The sequence below is a fragment of the Zosterops lateralis genome (genome assembly GCF_965231275.1).
Source record: "Zosterops lateralis genome assembly, chromosome: 6".
Taxonomy (NCBI): domain Eukaryota; kingdom Metazoa; phylum Chordata; class Aves; order Passeriformes; family Zosteropidae; genus Zosterops; species Zosterops lateralis.
Genome location: NC_139761.1, coordinates 25,213,788 through 25,236,231, shown reverse-complemented (window position 1 = coordinate 25,236,231; position 22,444 = coordinate 25,213,788). Strand labels below are relative to the sequence as shown.

Below are 22,444 nucleotides of genomic sequence, written 5' to 3'. Positions count from 1 at the left end.
AGTGGGATTTGGATGGATTTTGGCACTAACATAGGGATCTGGAAGAAAAACACTTTTGGGAACTACACATTTTGTGCCTAAACCATGAGCAGTTTGGTGGTGGGGGTCTCTAGTGGGCCATGACATCCATATGGGGGGCTGTAGTGGGCCATGCCAGCTGTACAGGGGGAAGACCCTCCCAGCTGCACATTAGGGTTGGCCTTGTCACAGGTGGGGCGTCCACCACTCACCTCTGGATCAGGAGGGTAGTTAAAGCTTACCCAGAGGGGGCTGAGGAGTAGGGACAGCCCTCGCACTCACCTGACTGTCTTACAGGGGTGTGCAGGGGCTGGAAGCCACCATTGCCCGGGCCTGCTGCCTGAGGAGGGAGGCTCGATGCTGCGGTGCCACGGGACATCCATCACCTTGGCCTCCTCCACGTGTCCATCCAGCAGGTATCCAAATGTCTCCACCTAGGCAGTGCTGGGGCTGCTGCTGGCCTCCGCACAGCAGTGGTGCACCACCAGCACACCATGGGGCAGCTCACCACCAGCACACCATGGAGCAGCTCACCACCTGCTCCAGGGAGGCCCACCGCCCTCCCCACCGATAGCCCTTTGCCAAAATTGGGTAGGAAGCGTCTCTTGGCCTCAAGCCGGGCAAAAGCTTTGAAGCCTGTGGGTTTTGGGCGCTGGGTTTGGCCACCCCTTTAGCCGACAGTGTAAGAAGCAGCACTTGGTTCAGCACTGTGAGCTGTGCTGTTCCTCCTGCACCAGCCGGAGCACGTCCAGTGCTAGCATCGGTGCGTGGTATATATAAAACCTCACGGAAATTAAGAGGTCCTTCTGCTCAGAGTCATAAAATGTAATCAGTTCCAGTGGGGGTCAAACAACAAAATGCTCCTGGGAATAATTTGGACTTTGTTTCTTCAGTTAAACCAGAATGAATCTACTAGTGATTCATATTTCAGTGGTGTATAGACCTTGTGCATGTGACCATCCTTTGTTCTAAAATTAAGTCTGTCCCTTCTCTCTCTTTATTTTGTAAACTATCAGTTCATAAGGATTTAGAGAAAGATAAAAGCTCCTGTAAATTGTTATGGTTTCACAGTGTTAGAGAATGCAGAACAGAACCTTCCTGATTTTTTTTTTAACACATTCTCCTCCTAAATCCTCCTCTTAGATGTATCATAAGCTTTGCATGCAGACCAGACCACGAACTAGTTTAACTAGAGTTATTTTGGCATCAATTTAGTGGCTATGCTGTGAACTGTCAGGTGGACACACTGGGAAACAAGGTGTAAACACTACATTAGCACATTAACACAAAGTTTTAAAGGTTTTTAGTTAAGTAGGAGTAAAAAGGGGTCTAGATGAGCCAGCAAAAGCTTTGTGCATAGACTAATTTTTCCTTCTGTCTGGATTTTGTTTGTGTAGGAACTTTGCTTAATTCTGTATCAGATGACTGGTGTAAGTATATGTTTCCCACTAAAGGGAAATTCGCCTTAAAGTATCTGAAATATGTGTCCAAGTATGCTTCTCTCCTATGGTAGTAGTCAAGATAAAAATCCATCTCTGTCAGCTGACTTACACACTGTTTCCTAGCTGACTTTCATGATGTTTCCTATAGTGTAATATATTAATTCCTTTGACAATAACTATGTATTTCAAGAGATAATTATTTTCCCCTAGATAACTATGTTCTAAAGCCTTTGCAATATGTCTGCCAGGGGAAAAGTTTGTTAGTATGTTTGAACTTCTAAAGAAATTGAATGAAGAGTCCACAGCAAGATGAAAAATATTCAGAAGGATGGAATATTACCTACATAAGTTCAATCATACTAAAATTATCCTGGTGTTCATTATGAAACCTGATTACTTTTTTCCTAATAAGAATAATATGGATGAGTAAGATCTGCAATTTTTCTGAAGGAATATGGGCAGAATCTTTGAAGATTTGGTGGTGCTCAGTATGTCAAAACACTGGAGGAGCTTTAAGATCAGAACCCAAAGGCCAACAAGCAAGGATGCAGCACCCAGGAAGGTGATTAAGGTAAAATAAAAGGTGCTTAGATAGGTTCCATTGTAGTTGCTATTTAAATAATCCTATCTGAACTTAACCACTGTACAAAAAAATAATCAAGTCTTGCAGGTTATTTGTGCTTATGCAACTTGAAAACAAAATCTATCAGTTGAGCCAGGTCCTTGGCACTACTCCAACAGTTCAAAACAGGTCTAGAGCCAGCTTAACTGCCCCAGCCATATGTATTTTCACTTCTCCAGAAACAGCTCTGCCAGGCATAGGCCTGCTGAGACAGTGTACACTTCCCTGCTTCTGAACTCTGACTCCCAGAACATAGACAAAGAAACAAAAGGCATGGGAAGCATGAACCTGCTCTGCAGTGCATCTCTACCTCCAGAATGCTCCCCCTGGGCTAGGAACAGCTGATTAATTCTTTAAACAACAAAACAAACTCCAAGATAATTAAACTAAATGTTTGTCATATCTTCCCTCCCCTATATATATATATATTTTTTAAATGCTTCATCTTTGGATATAGGATAGAATAAGCACTGAGAAACTATTTCATGGCAGCTGATAGGGTTTGGCCATGTTTGCTTTTCCTTGGTGTTTAGTGAATCATCCAAGGTATCATTTTAGAATTTCTGTTGCTTGTTTTTATACAAACATGCTCTCAAGCTTCTGCCTGATGAGGAAGTAATGACAAATTGTGAAGTAATAAAAAGGAGTCAACATTTCACAATGTTGAAAACTGTTAATAGTCAACATCAAAAAGTTTCAATCTGTTGACAGTCATCTACTTGATTTATACATCTGGCTGCCCTACTGTCTCTTCTTTGAGGCTAATAGGAGTCTGCTCTGAGCTATGTGTCTTTGTGCAGTGGTTACTCTGGAAACTCTGTGCAGGTAGCAGCTCTCCACAGCCAGGGGTTGAACCACTGCTGAAGGCCTGAACAAGAAGTAGTCCAGGCAGTACATGGGATTTTCCCAGGCTGAGGTGAATGAATTAAGAGCAAAGACACTGCCTCTAGGAGCAAAAAAACCCCACCATCCCAAACCCAAAAAGGAACAAAAACTCCAACCCTCTGTCTAGCAGTTGCCTAGAGCAGGGGGATGGAAAATTTGGGTTTGTGTTTTGATTTTTTTTTTAAATCTCTGAACTTGTTGCCTAGAGTGACGTAAAACTTTTGCCCTTTTATAAATAGCAACAAATTCTGGGACTGACTGGGTATTGCATTGTGTGAGAAGGAAGAAGAAAGAAAAGAGAGAAAGAGTCATTTGGGGCACCGAATGGACCTGAGGACTAAGCACAGGATTTGAGAAGAAGAAATTTCTTACCATCTTTTTTTTTAAAAAAGACTTGAAATGAAGGGATAGGGTTCATACTGCCCTGTTATCCTCCTGATAGACATATTAACTCAAACTTTCCAATAACTTTTTATGCTGGGAAGAAAATGTTATTTTTCCTTTTATGATAATCAGATGTTTAGTGGGAGGAACGCTCAATGTGCATCTAAGAGATAGGTGATGCCAGTTATGAGAAAAAGAGGACTTCACACCCTCAAACTAAACCTGTTTGGTTGCCAGTACAGTAAGCAGCCTGAAGAGTGCAGGGATAGGATTATAGTAATTTAAAGTGTAGTAGGTAGCATATGAAACCCCTTATCTAGACACACCATAAACTTGTATGGCTCACTTCGCAAAATGAAATTATGTCCAGTGTTCTCCAGACTTAGGCTTGTCTCTTTCTAGTTTTGACTGAGAAGGGAACAGATCAAGGACACCTGAAAAAGATGCTGATTTCAGCCTGTTTAAAGCTGCTTCACTGGTGTAAATGATCACATTCTGTCTTCTTTTTCTGCAGGTGCATGAAACCCTGGGTCAAAGAAGGATTTTCATCTGTATCCTATTTTGGAAGGTTAAGTAGTGACGAGGATGAACATGGGACAACCAAAAAATTAAAAGGCAACACAGGTACCAGTTTGAAATTACTCTTTTCATAGTTTCAACATTCACCTTCTAATTTGCCCCGTCTCCTTATCACTTTATGTGAACCTTGTCTCCAAAAAATATAAGAAAAATGTTATGCACCAGATGATTCAGATGACTTCCTATTCTGACACTTTGCAAAGAAAGTGGTGTATAGATGTTATCTGTAGGAGGTGAACTTTACCTGATTTCAAAAACAATATTATTTCTGTTAATGTCACCCTTTTCAGCTTTGGTTTGGGTTTTGTTGGTTTTTTTTATCTCTGAACTTGTTAAAGTTGCCTAGAACTTATAGTTCCAGAATAATTTAGATCATGAGGAGAAATAAATTGTTGATGTTGCTTTAACTGCATCCTTATCAATCAGAAACACAGTTTGGCATTGAACTGTCATATCCAGCTTTACAGCAGTAGTGTACATCAAAAGTTAGCTTGCTCTGATGTTATAAAAAGTTTTCGTGGGAGAAAGAAGTCACAATTCCTTGGGATATTTATAGTATTTAAGAATGCTTTTAAGTCACTTGTAATGGTAGATGCCATTGGGTACTCTGTCATAAGTGGTTTCCTTATTCATAACAAGTAATGCATATTGTAGTACATTTCAAACCAGGCTCACATTAAACTTTGTAGAAAAAATAAAGACCATGTCTGTATTACTGCATGAACTCCATTTGGATCTTGTTAATGCCATGTCGTGTTTTTTGTTTTGAATACAGCTCTTAAGAGGGGTTTTTAGCCATCAATTTGATTGTATGGACTTCATGATGGATTTCATTGGATTACTTCTAAAGCTCCAACACAGGTATCATGGCACAGTGGTGTTACCATCGGGTAGATAATGGACTTGTTACAACAGAACTAACCTTTGAATAGCTTGGACAACAGGCCTGCAGAGTAAGAGTCCTGTTCTTCCCAGTGCTGGCTTCTTTCTCCCTTCCACAAGCTACCTCCTCCTACTTTACTACACAGCCTCTCCCTAGGAGTGCATTCTCTTCCCCCAGGGTATGTAACTGCGGATTGCTGCCTCTGCAAACATTGAGAGGGCTACAGTGCATCCTGGCTTGGATTAGAAAAGCAAGAGGGACTTGGAGGACCACTGGGAACTCAGAAGGGCTGGGATACCAGTTCTAGAATCTAAACAAGCTTCAGTCACTGGTCCAGAAGGATGCCAGTCCTGGAGTTAACAGTTGTCAATGTGCTGGAAAGACAAAGTTAGAAATTACTAACCTGTAAGTGATAGGATCAATTCACAACACCACAAATTTTCCTAGAACAGGAGCAGGCCACATTCTAATAGAAATTGCCAAATTTGGTAAGATCTGACATTTAATTCTGACTTCTCCAGATTAGAAAGCCCCGCTCCCTTGGAAATGACAGTGGCTTCTCACACAGTATGTGTGAGGCTCCTAGCACTGCTAGAAGAGTTTTCAACTTCTTTCACACAACACATTTCTGTCCTGTATGCACCAGTCTCACTTGCTGTCTCTGGCCTTACCTTTGCTTCCAGCCCTGATCCCTTCCAACTTCTGCTCCTCACCATCCAGTCATAATCATCCCTTTAAATACATATGCTCAGTGGCCAGCTTTTCTTCTAGAATGTCTGTGGTCATTGATTATTCTAAGTTACACTGTATTGGGAAGTAATGAGTGATTTCACAGCTGTTGAAAAACTTCCAAGAAAATAAATTTGGAACTTCAGGGGCATGTAGATAGAACTATTTACAGTCATTGTTAAATAGGTTAAAAAATAGGTCAGTCTTCTTTCATTTCTACTCTTTCCTCAGCCATTTAACATCATATGTGAGGATTTTAATTTTGTAAGTTACACAGCTCCCTTAATCAGCGGTTTTCCCCCATCTCATAAAAATCAAAGCGTCTGGACTGGGAGCTTCCCATATGTTGAAGCCTCTAGTCCAAACTCCATCTTAAGCACTGTTAGTATGATCCATACTGGGAAGATGTAGCTCTGCTGATTTTCTAGTGGTTTTTTTCCTTCTTTTTTTTTTTCCTTTTTTTTTTTTTAAATTTTTTTTTTTTTTTTTTTTTAATTTTAATATATTTATGTAGAACTAAGCAGATAAGACTCGGTGTGGTGTGTCTCAACATGCCACTTGAGTCACTCTGGCTTCATTAAAACACTGAATTGACACCTGACTTAGTTTACAGTTCTGCTTGTTGCTGCTGAGTCCTCCCTACCGCAATCATTCCACAGCCTCATAACTCAACAACCTGTCCTTTTTCCTGTCAACACAGCTTTTCTCTAAAGAATGCTGTTGACCAAACAAATACCTTCAAAGAGGATGAGACTACTATTGCCTGTGTAGCTTCTTTAAAAAGTCAGTCATCTGCTGAGGTGATGAGAATTTGGGGAATTTTGTGTTATAAATACACGGATGTTTACAGTACACGTATGGCTTGCTTGTAGACAAAGTCAGCACTCAGGAGACTTCAGCATATAGATAGAAATATAAACAGGTGATGTTTAATTCTCCCCTAGTGAATTATGTACCAGACACAGAGACTGGAGGTTCTGAGGATTATTTTTGAACAGTCAGATGTTTGAATTCTACACCATTTTCAATGCTCTAGATGAAGCAGGGGCTGGAAAAGGCAGATTCTGGTAGCAAAGAGAACATTTATATTGCTGCTAGCCTACAGTTTTCACTTATTGCTTTTGATTATTCTTGAATTGTATATTAGTTATGCCTCATTCAGGTGTTTCTCAAGGGCAATGAGTGTTTTATTTCAGCAGAGTGTAAAGGTTACCAAAAGGGTGACTCCTAGAAAGTTACAATTAGGTATAGAAATGTAGATTTAATTTACAGGAAACTATTTTTGAGATGTATCATCACTCATAGAACAGACCTGGGTTAGTATAAACATGTAAGCTAGTTATTAATGGCTTTCTGATGTTAGGCATGGTGTAGATCTGAATGTGATTAAGTTAGCAGGAATTCTGCCACTCTTTGGTGACAATGACCTTGAGTCCTGAACTGAAAAATAGGAACATCTTAGCAGGAGAGTAGCTATTCTGAATAATTGAAGGAAAATACTAGAAGATTTCAGGATAAATGGAAAGAGCATGAGTAATTAAAAAGAACTAAATTGTCAAGCTCTAATTATTATGCAAATACTAGAAGCTTAAAAAATTCTTAATGTTACAGTTACCTTTTTCAGTCTTCTGACCACCTTATTTCTAGGTGATGGCATGATTAACATCTAACTACGGAGGCAGCTCAAATTTCTTTTAATACTGATTTACTGTTAGCAATACTATCAGCCCTAGAAGAATCTCTAGACCTTGTTTTCAGTGCATTAGTACAGGAATAATTTGTTTCTCAACTGTTACTTTGAAACATATTGATTTTTCAGCCTACACATGCTTTTACTTGTTTGTGATCTTATCTTACTCAAATTTCAGAACCACACAATTCACTGCTAAGATAAAGAATGCAAAATTATTCACCCAGTTTGGCTTCAGACAAGCAAATGGAACTCAACACAAACAAAGAGAGTTGTATCCAAGCGTTATTTGCCTGACTTCTTAACATTTCACTACTTTGTAGAAAAAGCAAGTTGGGTAATGAGCTGTTTTGACTTCACTTCCAGTACACTTTCTGGTTTCTCTAGTCTCCAAAGCCAGGAATCCAGTCTAAAGATGCCACAAAGCTTCAGCATGCTTAAGGCAAGACAGTGCCATGTTCTTTTTCCATCTTTGTTGCTACACTTTGGAATAAAATAAAAGTTTTACTGTACTGTATAAAATAAAAGCAGTCTAAGGTGTTACCTAAATCCTCTACACTTATTCTGTATGTGATTTATGCTTAGAGGAAAGAACCTTGAGTTGGAACTGGTTACATTTGTGTTTTCTGCTGAAACAAGTTCTCAGCTTGAAGCATGTGATTGGAAGCACTCTACTTTGACAAATTTTCAGCAATCAGAGCTGAAGCCAGTCTCCCCAAAATAGGGTACCACCCTCCCCCCAGCCAGGTCTCTGGTCTCCAGCTTGCTGGCAAATGGCCTGTGCATAGAACATCCAGATGACCCATCTCAGTATCAACTGACACAGCTCCCTCAAAGAAAAATTGTGATTTTTCTAGGAAAAACTCAAGCCTTGCAAGTGTCCATATCAGCATGAGACTGTTGCTCCACTGTTATGTAAGAAATGGGATCAGCTTTGTAGAGAGCAGTCTCTCCACTGCTCTGGGTTATTGAACTGGCAGCTTGAAAGTCAACCTCCCCCAGCTCCAGAAACATCCTGAGAGTCTGCAAGCCTGAACTGTGGCCCTGTGTGGGACTGCACTTTCTAGCTAAGTAAAATCTTTTTTGATTAATTATCTTCATTTTGTAGCAGCTTGTTTGTCTGCATCAGTACCAGGGAGGACAGGACTTGATTTTTTGAACAACTTCTACTTGTCCCCAGCAGGCCTTGATACTCCTTGCCCATGTTATGCAAGGCTGGCCTACCCTACATGTGACAGAATTGTCTGGCAAGATCTACCACCACCCTTCTTTATAGAGAGGGCCACTCTTTCAATGCCAACTGAATGGAAAGTGTTTGTCAATTTCTGTTTTCATTTCCTCTGCACAGATCTGGAGAGTGCCTCCTATAAATACTTGCTTACTGGGACTTGGGAAACTGATGTCTTCTACAGGGATCATGTTTCCAAGTCATATTTTGCCAGGGAAACAGAGGGGTAATTAAGGACCCGAATTTAATTTTTCTGCATCAGCATCTCAGTTGTTCATTTGACCAGGTGGAAAAGCCTCATCACAAAATAAAGGCTGCAGTCTAAAGTGATGGTTTCAGAGAAAGCAGGATCCCAAAGCTGAAGGGCTCACAGTGTAATGGAGATAACTGATCTTTTCCAAATCAAAATAAGTAGTGTAGCGATATCCACTAAATATGTTATGCAAATTTTCAAGTCTTACTATAAAAACCTTTTCAGTCAGCTCTGAATGTGTTTCAGACTGGTCTATGAATCAAAAAATATGTATTTAAACAGAGACTAGAATGTGTGACTGAATTCCAATTCAGTGTTTGCAACTAAATTCCAGACACCATAGAATGATTTGCAAGATGTTATTCAAAGCAGTGGAATATGTATTTAAAAACAAGCTTAATCTTGAATGCATTTTGAATGAAAACATTTGGAAATTAATGCTAATGCATTTTTTTATTACACTTTAATTTTTTATAGTATTCAAAAAAGCCATTGGAAATTAAAGGCTGCAATCCTGCAAATATTACCATTAACTTTAATAAAACCACCAGCATGCTGTTAGGGGCTGCTAAATACCAAGAATTAATAAATGTACATTTTCTTAAAAGTCTTTGCTGAACCAGTACAAAACTATGTCAGCATTAACAATGAAAAAATTCCAATTTTTCAAGATGCTATTGAAATTATCATGAATTTATGAATATACACATTAATCAAAACAACCAGCCAAAAAAATGAAGCTTTTGGGAAAGACCAGACCTTTATTTCACAACATACTGCATGGAAAGGCTTAGAACGTGGATATAAAGATTTGCTGTGAACAGTTTGCTGTGCTTTTGAGAAGTACAAGAGACAAAGATTATCACCGAAAAATTCACCATGTGTTTAACAGCCCCTAGAGAACACCAAAAAACAACTTCAGAAATGTTTGTCCAGAGAGAGCACATAGCTTCTGTCAGCTTTAGTAAACCTTGTAATAAGTCTCATTGTATTATTTTAAAAACTTAATCTATAATAGTAGTTTACAGTACTGTCATTCCTGAGTAAGAATTACTAATTTCTTGGTGCTGTTAATATATTTGTTAATTGGAGAATCAGAGAAAATGTCAGAAACAATTTTTTTAATCTTGTGCGTTGCTTGGCCCTCTTTCCTCTTTCGGGTGAAAGAGTAGTGGTAGCATTTCACTCTTTGTCCTCACTGCTCCATGAAATTATTATTTTGTGTGTGATTATCTTTCAGTCCAGTTTGTACCACACTCATGACACAAGGGTGGTAGGAGCATTGTGCCAGAAGGCAAAGGAAAAAAAGCTATAGAAGGACTATCTAAGTGAAAACGTTTGAAAGTCAAAGGGAGGGCACGTTTAACTTCACAAAAGAAAATGCTGGTTTCTGTTGCAATGTTGGTTACACAATCACATAAGGTTTTATTTTTAAAAGCAAGTAAAAAAATTATAGTGCATCAGCTCCTTGACTGGTGTAAATCATGACGGTTTTATTGACTTTGATGGAGCTATGTCGATTTATACCAGATGAGGATTTGGCCTACTGTATGGAGATATTTTTATTTCTCTTCTCACTCTATCAGTTAAAGAAAGGGTAATAATCAGCAAGCTGGAAGCAATTACGTGTGTGTGAGGAGGGGGTAGTTTCATAATAGCTAACTTGATATTATTTCCTGTAAAATGCATCAGGAGAATAAAGCCTGGAGCCTGCTGACCAGTTTGTTTTGTAAAGAAATATTTATTCAAATCTGTTTATAATAATTTGTCAAATTATGGGCAGACTCAGCTGAAGCACTTGCCTTCCACTGACACCAGAGGCAGCAGTTCTGGAGCTGATCAGGGCACCAAGTGGCACCCATGGGGGAAGACCCAGGCAAAATTTGGCTTTCACTTGCATCTGCGTAAATCTGGAATAATTCTACCAAAATCAGTGGAAATATTTTCTATTTACAAGTGTGCCTAAAAGCAAAATTTGGCGCCATCTTCAACTGAGCATTTATAAGCTGTTTCTGGCAACAAATAAGATGGGGGAGGGGAAGATTATTCATTGCAGATGCTTTGTAAGATTACTAGAGGCATTCTGGTGACAATAAAGTCTACTGACATAGTCACTTTTGGAAAATGCTTTTGAAAATGTGATTTGAGGGAGTTTCCTGTTATCCTTTAATTCTTAGATCGTTTCATGGTGGTAAAAAATACTAACCAAGACCTCAAGCGAAATTACTTAAATTGTTCTCCTTACCGTGGTGAGGCAGATGAGTCCCAACCTGCAATACCAAGTGGACTAAAAGCAATTCATGGGGAGCTAAGATTTCTAAGAAACCATTTTGGATGAATGCATTTCATAAGGTGAAGTTTAATTATTGTTAAGCAGCCACACATTGACAAGGGAGCTGAAGACAAAATAATCACAACTAAAATAAATTGAAAGATTTATGAATTTATTTTTAAGTTATAATGCAGATTATTCTAAAGTACCAGCATTAGCAATATAAACCCCAAAGTATCCCAACCAGCTTTTGCAATATAGCTAATTCATCTGATCTCTTTGCTCTCAGGAATGATTTCATTTTTTGTGATGTTTTTATAATGTTTTAACTTAAGCATATAAATAAAGTGACTTTAGGGTGAACATATTATACTAGGCTAATCGTGCTTTTAGCACTATAGCTTTTACCCATATAACTAGCTTTCTGAACTGATATACAGGTAAATGGACCCCAAAACCAGTATGTAGGTGATCCCTTAAGCAATAGCAGACAAGTCATAAAAGAGTGGAAAATATGCAGTTCAGAAATTATTATGCTTAACTGCAGTTCTTGCCCCAACTAGGGAGAGCCCCGAGGAGCTGCACAGCCCTTCTTCTCTGCACCAGCCCTCTCCAGCCCTCCCTGCTGTGTCTCCCTTGGAAAGGTCAGGCAGCCTATCAATCAGGCTCTGGACTTTGATTTTAAGTATGTATACGTCTACCATTTCCTGGATCCTTTTGAAGTAAGGAAGAATCAGCAAAGTTCCAAGGAAAGTTTGCTTATTTTGGGATTCTTTTTAAAATAGCTTAAATGCAACCGCCTTAAAACCAAAAAAAGATAAAGCATCGTTTCAGCTAGGGCAGGTGATGGCATTCTGACATTGAATTTCAATCCACCTTCCTGTAGTGAATAGGTAACTTTCATATAAAGTGCTGCCTGTTTATTCTGTGTGTTGCTGCAATGCATCTTTCACCAATTTTCTTACTCAGCTTTTCAGCTATGCATGGAAATTCATGGGTGTTTTTTCCATTAAGTTTCAAATGTATATGCTGTTCTACACTGGGAAAAACAAACAAACAAACAACTGCAAGGTCATTATCATCTTTTCTAGTAAGAACATAGAATAGAAAAATAAATGCACTAATGTAACCAGCAGCTACATTGATTGACTGAATTTCTATGATTATGTCTGTGTATGTAGGGGCATGTGTTATATAAATGCATGCGCTCAATTGTTTTTACTATTTAATATATTGCACAACATATAACACCTTACAGACAGTATTCCTAGAATCAATACCACAAAATCAATTCACACTGAGAATAATTTAAAAGGATGAGAAAACTTTGATTATTTTTCTGCTTAGGTTTCAGATCTTTACAGAAAAAAAAAAAAAAAAAAAAAAAAAAGATCTCTTTCAAACCTGGTGTATGCTGTAAAGATGATGTCCCAGCTAATTTTGACATGGACAGAGGTTATGACTGAAGTCAGGAATACAGAAAAGATTAAATTCTAAACCATGACCCTGTTTTCATAGAAATGTATTAAGGAAACAGAATAGAATGACATACATAAACCAATGCATTTCTAAATAAGGCATCTGTCAGATTTTTCCATGAGGTACAGGCAGTTTACAGTGTACTGTGATGGTCAGATTCCTGCCTTTTAGTATTGCTTAACTTTCAGGACAAGAGTGGTCCAAAGCCTGAAGATGAATTTCAGAGATAAGCTGAACAGTAGCCAGGAAAAATGTTAATATTACAGTAGTAAAAGGTTTATATGTGTCAGCTAACTTGAGAAAAGACTACAAGAGGTGATCATTAAATCAAGTGAAGCTTGAATGTATGAATTGATTTGAGTTTGGTGTTAGAACTACACAGAGGGTCAGGTACTACACCAATCTCTAATCCTTACATACTACTGGAGTTGGTCTTAGTGCAGCAGAACTTCAGGCTGTAAGCACAAGTTCTCATGGGGAATATCTGTGGGATGCACTGCATCCCTATTTTGTCCTGATCAGGGACCAAGGTAATCCTGTCACCAGGCAGAACTGAAGTATGCTGAGAGATCTCTAAAAGCCACCTCTTGGGGTCCTGCACTGCTAATCACTTGAGGCTTTGTTCACTTGCTGTTACCCAGATGCAAGAGAGAAGTGACCTAAGTACCAGCTGAACCCCCTAGCCAGGAAGGACTAGGGTAAAAACTGACAAAAGTACCAGATTTCCCTTCCAAGTGCTCTAGTCTGATCTGAGAAGAAATATTGATCATATCTTTACTGTCTAAAATGGAGAAATAAGAGTTCAGCTATTCTGAGGTACATATTTAAGGTTCTGGAGGCCTAACAAAGTTTTTTTTGGGTTATTTTTGGTTGATTTTTTTTTCTACTGCACATGTAATTAACACCAGTTAGAAATAAATCTTTGAAGCAAGAGGCATCCACTCTTTTCAGTCATCATGTTCCCATAGGTATTGTGAAGAGTGGGACAAATAGGGCTGGAAGGGGTCTCTGAAGGTCATCTATTCAAACACAGGTTGAAATAGCAAAGATCAAATTGCTGGAATATTTTCATTCTTATTATCTATTTCTAGTGTGAAGCCTGAATCTGACTCTACTAAAAGGTTTTACAAAAAGAATTAGTGTGGGACTTAAGAGTTCCTCAGGAAGAAATGCAAACAGAAGTGGAAGTAACAGAATGACTTCTGAAATGCTGTTTCTCAGCTTGGCCTCCAATTGAGTATCAGTTTGGGAGAACATTTAATTTAAAATTTTAATTTGAATAGTCTGGTTAGTCCAGACTAACTGAAATTTAAGAAGCTAGTGTCAAGGCCCATAGAGCCTGAGACCAACTACAGTTTAATTACCAGGCTGGAATTTTTTAATTACTACAGATAAGAGTATTGGGGGAAAGCTGTCATGATTCAGAATTCAGAAACCACATCTTCCCTATTTTCTGGCCATCCCACTCAGCCTCTGAAAGGGAGTGTTCAGAGTGGAGTAAGTGAAGGCAGATAACCACATCCCCAATCTGCTGTCATCCTCAGACAGCAGAATTTCCGATGATGTGCCTTCTGCTTACCAAAGATAAGTGATGAAATCAAAGAAGGTTTAAGTAACCTCACTTGTCAACAGGTGCCTTCACTATAATTACTTGCAGTTGGCCTTTTGCCAACAGGAAAAAATTTCAATTAGCTTTTTAGCGAATTTCTGCCATGTCTCCACTTAGAAAACTCAAGATGAATCAGCTAAAATGTGTACAATTTAAGACACCTTAAACTCTACATAGATCCTCTCATTCAAGAACAAAGGGTCTGCAAAACTCTTAACAGATCTCCGCTTCTTGAAGTATCATAGTCACAAAATATTAATCTCTTTTGCCAGGTAGCAAAGCAGGATTTGAGCATTTGCGAGGGATAGTCTCATTTACAGTTGGGTGTTTTTGCACAAGCCCACCATTATTATTGGCTTAAGACAAACCCCTGGGCTGTGAACAGGAGGGGATGAGGTGTGTTACCCATCTTGTTCCACTCTGCAGGGAAGAGTAGCAAGTTGGTTACGCTAATGCATGGCACTGCTTGGCTAGGTTTGGCAGAGGTGCCTATCCAAGTTTTTGCTTCACTATGAGCAGATCCTAAGTAGCATCAAACTAAAGCCACTTGATTTGTATTGGAAACCTCCTTCTTGGGACTGAATGCGTTTTAAAGGCCCTGACAGATGGGCTCTGCCGAACTGAACAGCAGCAATCTGTAACACTTTAGCTCCCTCATGTCTGCTGTGCCCTATCCCAGTGCCGTCTGTCCCAGCAGCGGAGAAACAGGAGCAGATGCTGATAAGGGCAATTTCTCTGCCGGGTCTGGCCGGTGGTCTCTGCAGGCTGAGACAGCAAGCCCCTGTTTTGGCCACTGCTACTGCAAGGACCCCGGCCATGAGGTGAGGGAGATGGGAGGCAGACAATGTGTAACCATCACTGCTAAACAAGGTTCCACCAGGATGTCTCACACTTAGCTGATTTGCCAAAACCTGCAGCAGCTGCCTCGTGTGGCTCCTTCTTCACACGCATAATAATCTGACCACAGTCAAAGTTTTTGCTTAGAGCAAAGAATAAGAAAGTGCTGGTGCAGGGCAGGAGGAGAACAGAATGTGTTTTAAAGCCCTTTCACAGCTTTGATCTGAAACCTTCTGGGTTCCAGTTAAACCCATTTTGCCCTGCCAGCAGCAATCCTCACAGGAACACAAACAAGGGCCCCGTCTCCTCCCTCTTGCAACACTCACACCCTTTGCGTCTGGGTGTACCTGCCAAATTTTGTGCATCTCTATGTCTGGCACCTATGCAAATTAAGCAATCTGTATTTAATGTATACATTGTCATAAATATGGCTTCTGAAAAAAAAAACTACTGGTATGAATGGTTAAAAGTGTTAGGCTGATCCTTGGCTTTGCAGGGAGAGCTCCTTCAAAGACCAGGGTCTGAGTGCAGTGGAGATGGGAGAGCCTTCTTGATAGCCAGTCTGGAAAGCCTTTCTGTGAAAAACACAGGTAACAGGTGCACTCAGTGTTCTTATGGGTTTCTTCCAGCTCAGATCTTCTCTAGCCAATGAGTGTAGCAGTGGATGACCAGAACTTTATAGAGGATATTTCCCCATGGAAGGAGTGTTAACTGCTATCCCATGCTACACACTCATTAGGTGCTGCCAGTGCTCTGCTGGCTTCTTGCTCCCTCTTCCTCCTAATCCACCTCTTTCTCTTCATTGGATGCCCAGTGCCCTAAAACTGTCCTGGGAACGGGGAGCACACAGAGGAGAAAGGGAAGGCTGTTCATCAGCTGTGCATCACCCCAGCTCCCAGGGACAGATACACAGACTCCTTGCCTGGAGCAATCTTCCTCTTATTCTTTCAGAATAAGTCCTGCTCCTGATTTCTCTTACTTTTCTTTCTTGCCTTTCCCACCTCACAGGAAGAATGGTTGGGAACCAGCATCCAGGTGAACCAGACTGGGCAGAAAGAGATCCCAGTCTATTGACCTCTGTACTCTAACTTCCCTCGCCAAGGGGTGAGGTAATTGGACAGCTCATCTACATTTCTGAAAACATTGTAGGAAGAGTAAAGGAAACATCACTGGGAGAAGTGGGATGGTTCTGCAAGGCAGGGGACAGAAAACAGTCCAGGTCATGCCAGAAGCAAAGTGGGAATTTATGGGGAGAAGTCCTCACTGACTTAGCAAACCCAATGGCTGCAGCAACAGACAGATGGCTGCTGAAGGCTGTGAGTGATGGAAAGGGCTCAGCTGTGATGCAGTGCTAAACAGGGCTTAGCACTAGGCTCAGATCATTATTGGATCTGGAGGCTTTACGTCCTCTCTGGGGCACCAAGCAGTGTATGACTGCTTTTCCCACCAGACAGCCACCAGGCTGCTCCAGTGATGCTGAGAAGTTTGCAACTTGTTCCTCCTGTGCTGTGACCACACCAGTAAGGTGAGCCCATTCCCATGCACTGGAAATACTTGTTTTTGAACCTAGATATCTCTGACAGTTAATTTCGGCTGTGAGCAGGGACATCATCCACACATACAGGATGCTTGTCTGCTCTCCCCTCTGCCAAGGTCCTTCATTATCATTAAGGCCTGCAGGGGGAGGGGACAGAATTAGCTTCTGACCAGCTCTGTCTTCTCCACTCCCTCCTTGTCCTTTGCAGGAAGGATGAAGGATTAATCCCAAGTCTGGATACCATAGCACTGTAGCCACAAGACAGTAAAATAAAATAAATACTTATTACTGAAAGGCCATTAGCTCTGAGTTGAATGGTCTGCTTCAAAGTCTCAGTGAAATACCTCTTTCTAGCTACTAAATATTTATCCCTATTATCTGTGAGAGCTAAACCATATGCACAGTTATGATTAAATGTGGGTGCTGCAACTAACTTCTGTTAATTCACAACATGACTATCAACTCAAAGCAGCAAGTGGTAATACATCCTTCTGTTACAAGAGTTTTGGGGTGGCATCAACTGTTTTGCATGCAAAGTTTGAGTGAAACAATTGACCAGGAAAGAAAACCCCACTGAACAAAACAAACACAAAAACAGGAGACAAAACTGTTATATATAGTTGGCTTTTTGCAAGATGTGTGCTATATGATTAATAATGTTGTGGTAAGGCTATAGAATATCAGTTTTTTATTTCTGCTTTTAGAAAATTAAGCATAGTGGTAGTAACTGATGTAGTATGCTTAAACTGTCTGTTTGGTCGGAATAACATCCAGTGAACATATGAAAAAGACTCTACTATTGATATACCAACTATCAGCATCTACCACCTAAAAAAAGCATAAACCAAAGCCCAAGCTAAAAGTGATAACGAAGACACAACCACAAACACATGCATACTCTAAAAAAGCGAACCCAAAAAAAAGACCATGCAAAACACTTCCTAAAATATGGAAACTAGTTTATGGAAAAATATAAATATTCACAAACTAATGCAATAGAAAGAGTATTTAACAAATGTCTCTGAGATAGCAAAGTGTGGACTTGGCTGAATGCCAAGTCACCCGACCAGCCGTGCTTTACTTTTTTTATCTCCTAATTATCTTAATTTTTTTTTTATTAAACATATTTCTTAAAAAATTACCAAAAAATAAACCTCATTTTTCACAAAACCAAGAAGAGAAGAAAAAGTTAATGCAGTGTTGGATTTTATATCATACATGTACTCTAAAAGAGGATCAGTTTGAAAGGGATTGGGAAATTTCACAGAAACCATCTTGTTATCTATGTAAGTAAAACTAGACCTAATTATCAGGCTGTGCTCAGTCATGCTGTTCCTGTTAGCAAAGGCCCTCCCAGAAAGTGAACAAAACCCAATTAATTTTAGGATTCCTCTTACCTGCAGAAAAATGTGATGATGGAAAGGAAGAAAACAGTAGCCTTAAGAGGTACTTTCAGCCTTCTAGACATTAGCTGGTAGTAGAGACCCTGGGACTGCTAACCAGCTCATGTTAGGCTCTTCTGCAAGTTAAAGTATTATTTAATCAGAGCAAACAAAGTAATACAGATAAAGTAGAAATTCAAAGGTACCTTAAATCCATTTTTGTACTTTCTCTTTCAGCCCATATCTTTGGCTGTAGCTCAGGGTCTGAGCATCTGTGCATAAATTGGTTTAAAGATCCATCTTCAGAAGTCTCGATGTTCAGAGTTGAAGGTGGAGAGCCAAATACTCAGATGATGAGAACTGGAGGAAATTCAGTGAAGTCTTGCACACATGGAGTTACACCAGCAGGCAGCCAAATCAGCCCCACACCTCTTTAATTTTATCTAACAATTCCCATGCTCAAGACCATCTAATGGGTTATGGTGGTTCTTGTAAAGGGATGATGCTTAAATGGTGTCAACTTCGTACTGCAGAGATACTTCAATTCACTCTGTTACCTGATGGGAAGGGATGAGAGGCTTGCAGCAACCTCATTTGCTGCTGCCAGCCTTCTGGCACAGGTCTCCTGTCTCCATGCATGCCCAAGGCACACTGGTTCCAGGGCAGCAGTGCAGCAAGCTTCACTGCAGAGACACACCAGCATCTGAGTCAAGGCATGGACCAGAACACAGGCTAAAACCCTCTGGGCATGAGCCGAGGCTCCTCTCCAAAGCTGTCATTCATCAGGAAGCAGGAAGCAAGAGTCAGGGCAGTCAGAGTTAGGAAACAACCTTCTAAGAGAAGTAGAACATAGCAAAGCTGGCAGCAGCCATGGACAGGCCAAGAGACAGGATCACACCGGAGGATAGGAAAAGCTGAAAAGGGAAGAGCAGGGACCACACAGCAGCAACAGCATGAAGTGGCCCAAAAGCTGGATCTGGGAGCAGAAGATGCTGTACTCAGAGTCTGCATTAAAAAAAAAACGCTATAGCTGAAAGGTAACTCCCCAGCTATATTCCACAGCTGAGTGTGTGCAAGTAAAATGGCAGAGGTAGCACTAGAAGCTGGTATTAACACCACCACAGCTAAATGTCAGAAGTAGCCTAGAGAGGGAACTTCACTCTACAAAATGCATAGCTGTGAAATCCATCGACAAAACTGATGTCTGCTTCTATTAGTACCACAACAGCAGTTTGACCTAAATAGTAATGTCTGTTTGGCATTGAAAGACAAACAGGAATAAGGTCCAAACTATGAATCATTAAAAATAAAAAAAGGCCAACAACATGTACTGTACTCCACAATCAGCCTCTTTCCAAAAGGGGGTCAAAAGCTGTACATATTTTGGATCTTTCCACAGCAAATCTTACTGCCACTTCAGAATTTTTGGCTGACACCTTGATGACACTAAAGAGTCAGTCTATGACACAGAGATCTTAAATAGTGGTGGTCCTTGTGAATTTCAGTAAGTGCATTAATGAACACAGAATCACAGTATTGCAACACCACATGTGGTAGTTTTTACTATAAAATCTTTAAATGCTTGGTGACCCCCTCATTGCCTGGCTCTGGTCTGGATTTTTTTGCTGATGACATTTTGGGTTATTGCCCTGGCAAGAATGGAGAGCTGACAATGACCTACCAGTCATTGGTCCAGTCTTTCTAACATACACAAGTGGGAAAGAATCAGTGGAAATGCCCAAGATGCTCCTGTGTAGACTTCTGAGAGTGACATCCCTAGTGCATATACATAGTAGTTCAAGATTACTTGACCTTACTGGCTCAAATAATCATTTTCCCTAATTGCCACAGCTCCTAAACTGAAATGTACTTACTATTCAAAACGCTTTCAAAATTACAAGGCTGATGTATTGTTTACCTACATCCTCAGCATGTACACCTTACACAGGACTGAAAGAAGACATGTAGGCATGATGTCTAGTAGAGAACACTGCTCCTCAGCATCCAACCCTAGTTAGTTGGCAAGCGCTTCCACAACATCATTCTTAGTCTCATTTTAAGCTGCTAAGCCTGATGTTTTCTTAACTTTCTGTTTAGTTTACTATTAAAATTAGTAATTTTTCCTGTGTTAGTTTCTTTGTTTAAGCAGTTGGAAGCAGGGAGCTCCACCCAAATTCTTCATTACAGCAGTGTCCTTAAAATGTTTATCTGTGCGTCAGCTTGGTGCTTGTATTCCAGTGTCTTAAATTGTTTTATCAGGAAGCTGTCAGTAATGTTCTGTTCCCCTCCCTTACTCCCCCCAGTAAATTGTGTACTATTTATCTTCTTAATGTCATTTAAAAATAATTCTTTATTTTAACAGCTATGTATTTTCATGCTCTCAATTTTAAGTCCCTAAAAATACTGACCACAAAAAGTGCACACAGCAATCCCACAGCAGACCATGTACGTGCAATTACCTCATTTACAAAATCACAATAACCACACAAAATTCAATGCCTCATCTGGAAGATAGGAAATATTATTTCCTTTCTTCTACCTTTGTCTGTGTACATAGCTGACTCTCAAGGATAAGCGGAGTCTCATTATGTTGGTGGATATATATACACACACATACACAATACATACGCTCACACAATACTGCAGACAATTGGAGCCTGATTTCTGTTGGGGCTGCTAGCAACTCTGGTAAGTTATTGTACTTCAAGTTTTGGCATGAAACCTCTTGCCAACTTTGCCCATCCTTGTTGTTTACAGCTCAGGCTGACAGTTTTGGCTGGCTGCCTTCCCTGCTTGGGTCAGCCTGGAGAAGCACAGCTGAGGAAAGATACAGAACCGCCCCTCTCCCCCACAGGTGTTTGGTGGGGCTTGGGCCAGGTGATGCAAAGTAAGCCCTCATGGTCACTTTCACAGAGAGAGGGGGCAAATCAGGAGAAACTGGACCTCTGATGCACTCTGTGATGAGGAATGAAAACTGTTTTCCTCTCCTTTTCTTCTCCTTCCACCAAGTGGAAGGACTCCCCAAAGAAGCATGAATGCAAAAATTCCCAAGACAAGGTAAAGGAGTACCACAACTGCAGGAGGAGCTGGGACATCATATAGGTCATGCAGCAGAACAAAAGGGGGGAAGGAAATGCTTAGTACAAAAGACTTACAACTACTAGTGAACGTCTGGGATTGGGGTTTTAATATCTCTTTATTTGATGGGGAATGACTCCAGCATGTGTTCACACAGAGAACTCCTACGTTATAAGCTACAAGGGGCTCTGGAGGTGATCAGTTCTAAGCTTTCCAGCATACTGCTACCTTATTGCTGTTGGAAAAGACTCACCCCTAGGGTGACAAACATGTCAATTTTTTAAGAGATACAAGCTGCACTGAGTTTCTGCACAGGAATTTAAAAAACACATGCACTTAAGCATGATGTTCCATCTCTTTTCCTTCCTTGAAACACTGTGCCACAATAATCTGCTCTCAAATAATCAGTGAGTGGAAGTATAGCATTTCCAGGAGCATTTAACATGCACTTTTGGAAAAGCAGCACTGCCTTCTTCTCCCACTTATTTCTACAAACACAACCCCCTCTACTGCAGAGGGCTTGTGACAGCCCAAGGGCATATGAGAGGCCATTTGTTAAAATGCTGGCAAAGAGTACTGGCATTGTACATGTCAACTCCTGCTTTGCCAAGGGTGGGCAGGGGGCAGCCAGAGCCCAAGTCTGTTTGTTGTGAGGCCTCAGAGATGAGATGGAGCAGGGTCTGCTCTTTTCACTGGAGTCCCCACAAGGAATTCCTGGAGAGTACAAAGCAGCCCCTTAAAAAATGTTTCTGTCATTATTCCAGCCTGCAGCAAACCCTAGAAGTTGCTCAGCTGAAGTTACCGGTCACACTTTCTATTGCTGTCTTCCAGGAACAGAGAAAACTTGCAGGCTGCAACCACACTGAGGCACAGCTCCTGCTGCACCACGGGCTGGTCCTGGCACTAGCAGCAGGGAGAGAAAAGACAGCTGAGAAGAGATAAAGGACAGGAGAAACCTAGGAAAGAGAAGAGGATACAGATGGTGAGGAATGAATTAATCTAGATTTGGGCTTTTTCAAGCTTGCTCCACTGTCAAGTTTTCCCAAGAATGGGTCATTGGCACCTTCCAGTATTGCTTACTGTGAAAAAGGCACATGGAAAATGACACACCTGTGAGACCCACGCTGTTTCCACTGGGTATTTGTTGATTTTTTGAAAACAAAGTCTCAAGTAAAGATATTTGCAATGTTTTCTGTCTGCAAAGTGAATCTATCATTCTTATAGCTTGACATTTTTTTGTGCTACTACAGTAGATCCAGAGTCCCTTTTTTTCATCTTTTACTACTACAAAGTACTTCTTTTACTACTTCTACTAGTTCTTGATGGGTTCAAATTTCAGATAGCTCTTTCTGCAGAAACCAGGGTGGTGAATGGGAAGTTAAACTACTGGGAAATAGCAGAGCTGCTTTCCATGTCTGAGAGGAACTCCTGGTGATTATAAGCGCTGCAGATGTGCATCTCCCTCATTAGTGTTTTCTAATTCAGGGCTAGAAAAGTGAAATTTTGTGATTTACAAGTTGTTCATGGCCACAGTTTA

At 40.4% G+C, this 22,444-nt stretch overlaps 1 long non-coding RNA gene across 2 annotated transcripts; it reads left to right on the top strand.

The window, feature by feature from the left end:
• Positions 1-3,588: 3,588 nt before the first annotated feature.
• Positions 3,589-20,847, top strand: LOC310910388. Of its 2 annotated transcripts, XR_014590336.1 has the most exons (4): positions 3,589-3,975; positions 4,706-4,791; positions 11,549-11,670; positions 20,587-20,847. It is a non-coding gene; the product is annotated as an uncharacterized lncRNA (long non-coding RNA). The 2 variants fall into 2 exon arrangements; XR_014590337.1 differs by lacking the exon at positions 20,587-20,847 and having other exon boundaries at positions 11,549-12,702.
• Positions 20,848-22,444: the final 1,597 nt, after the last annotated feature.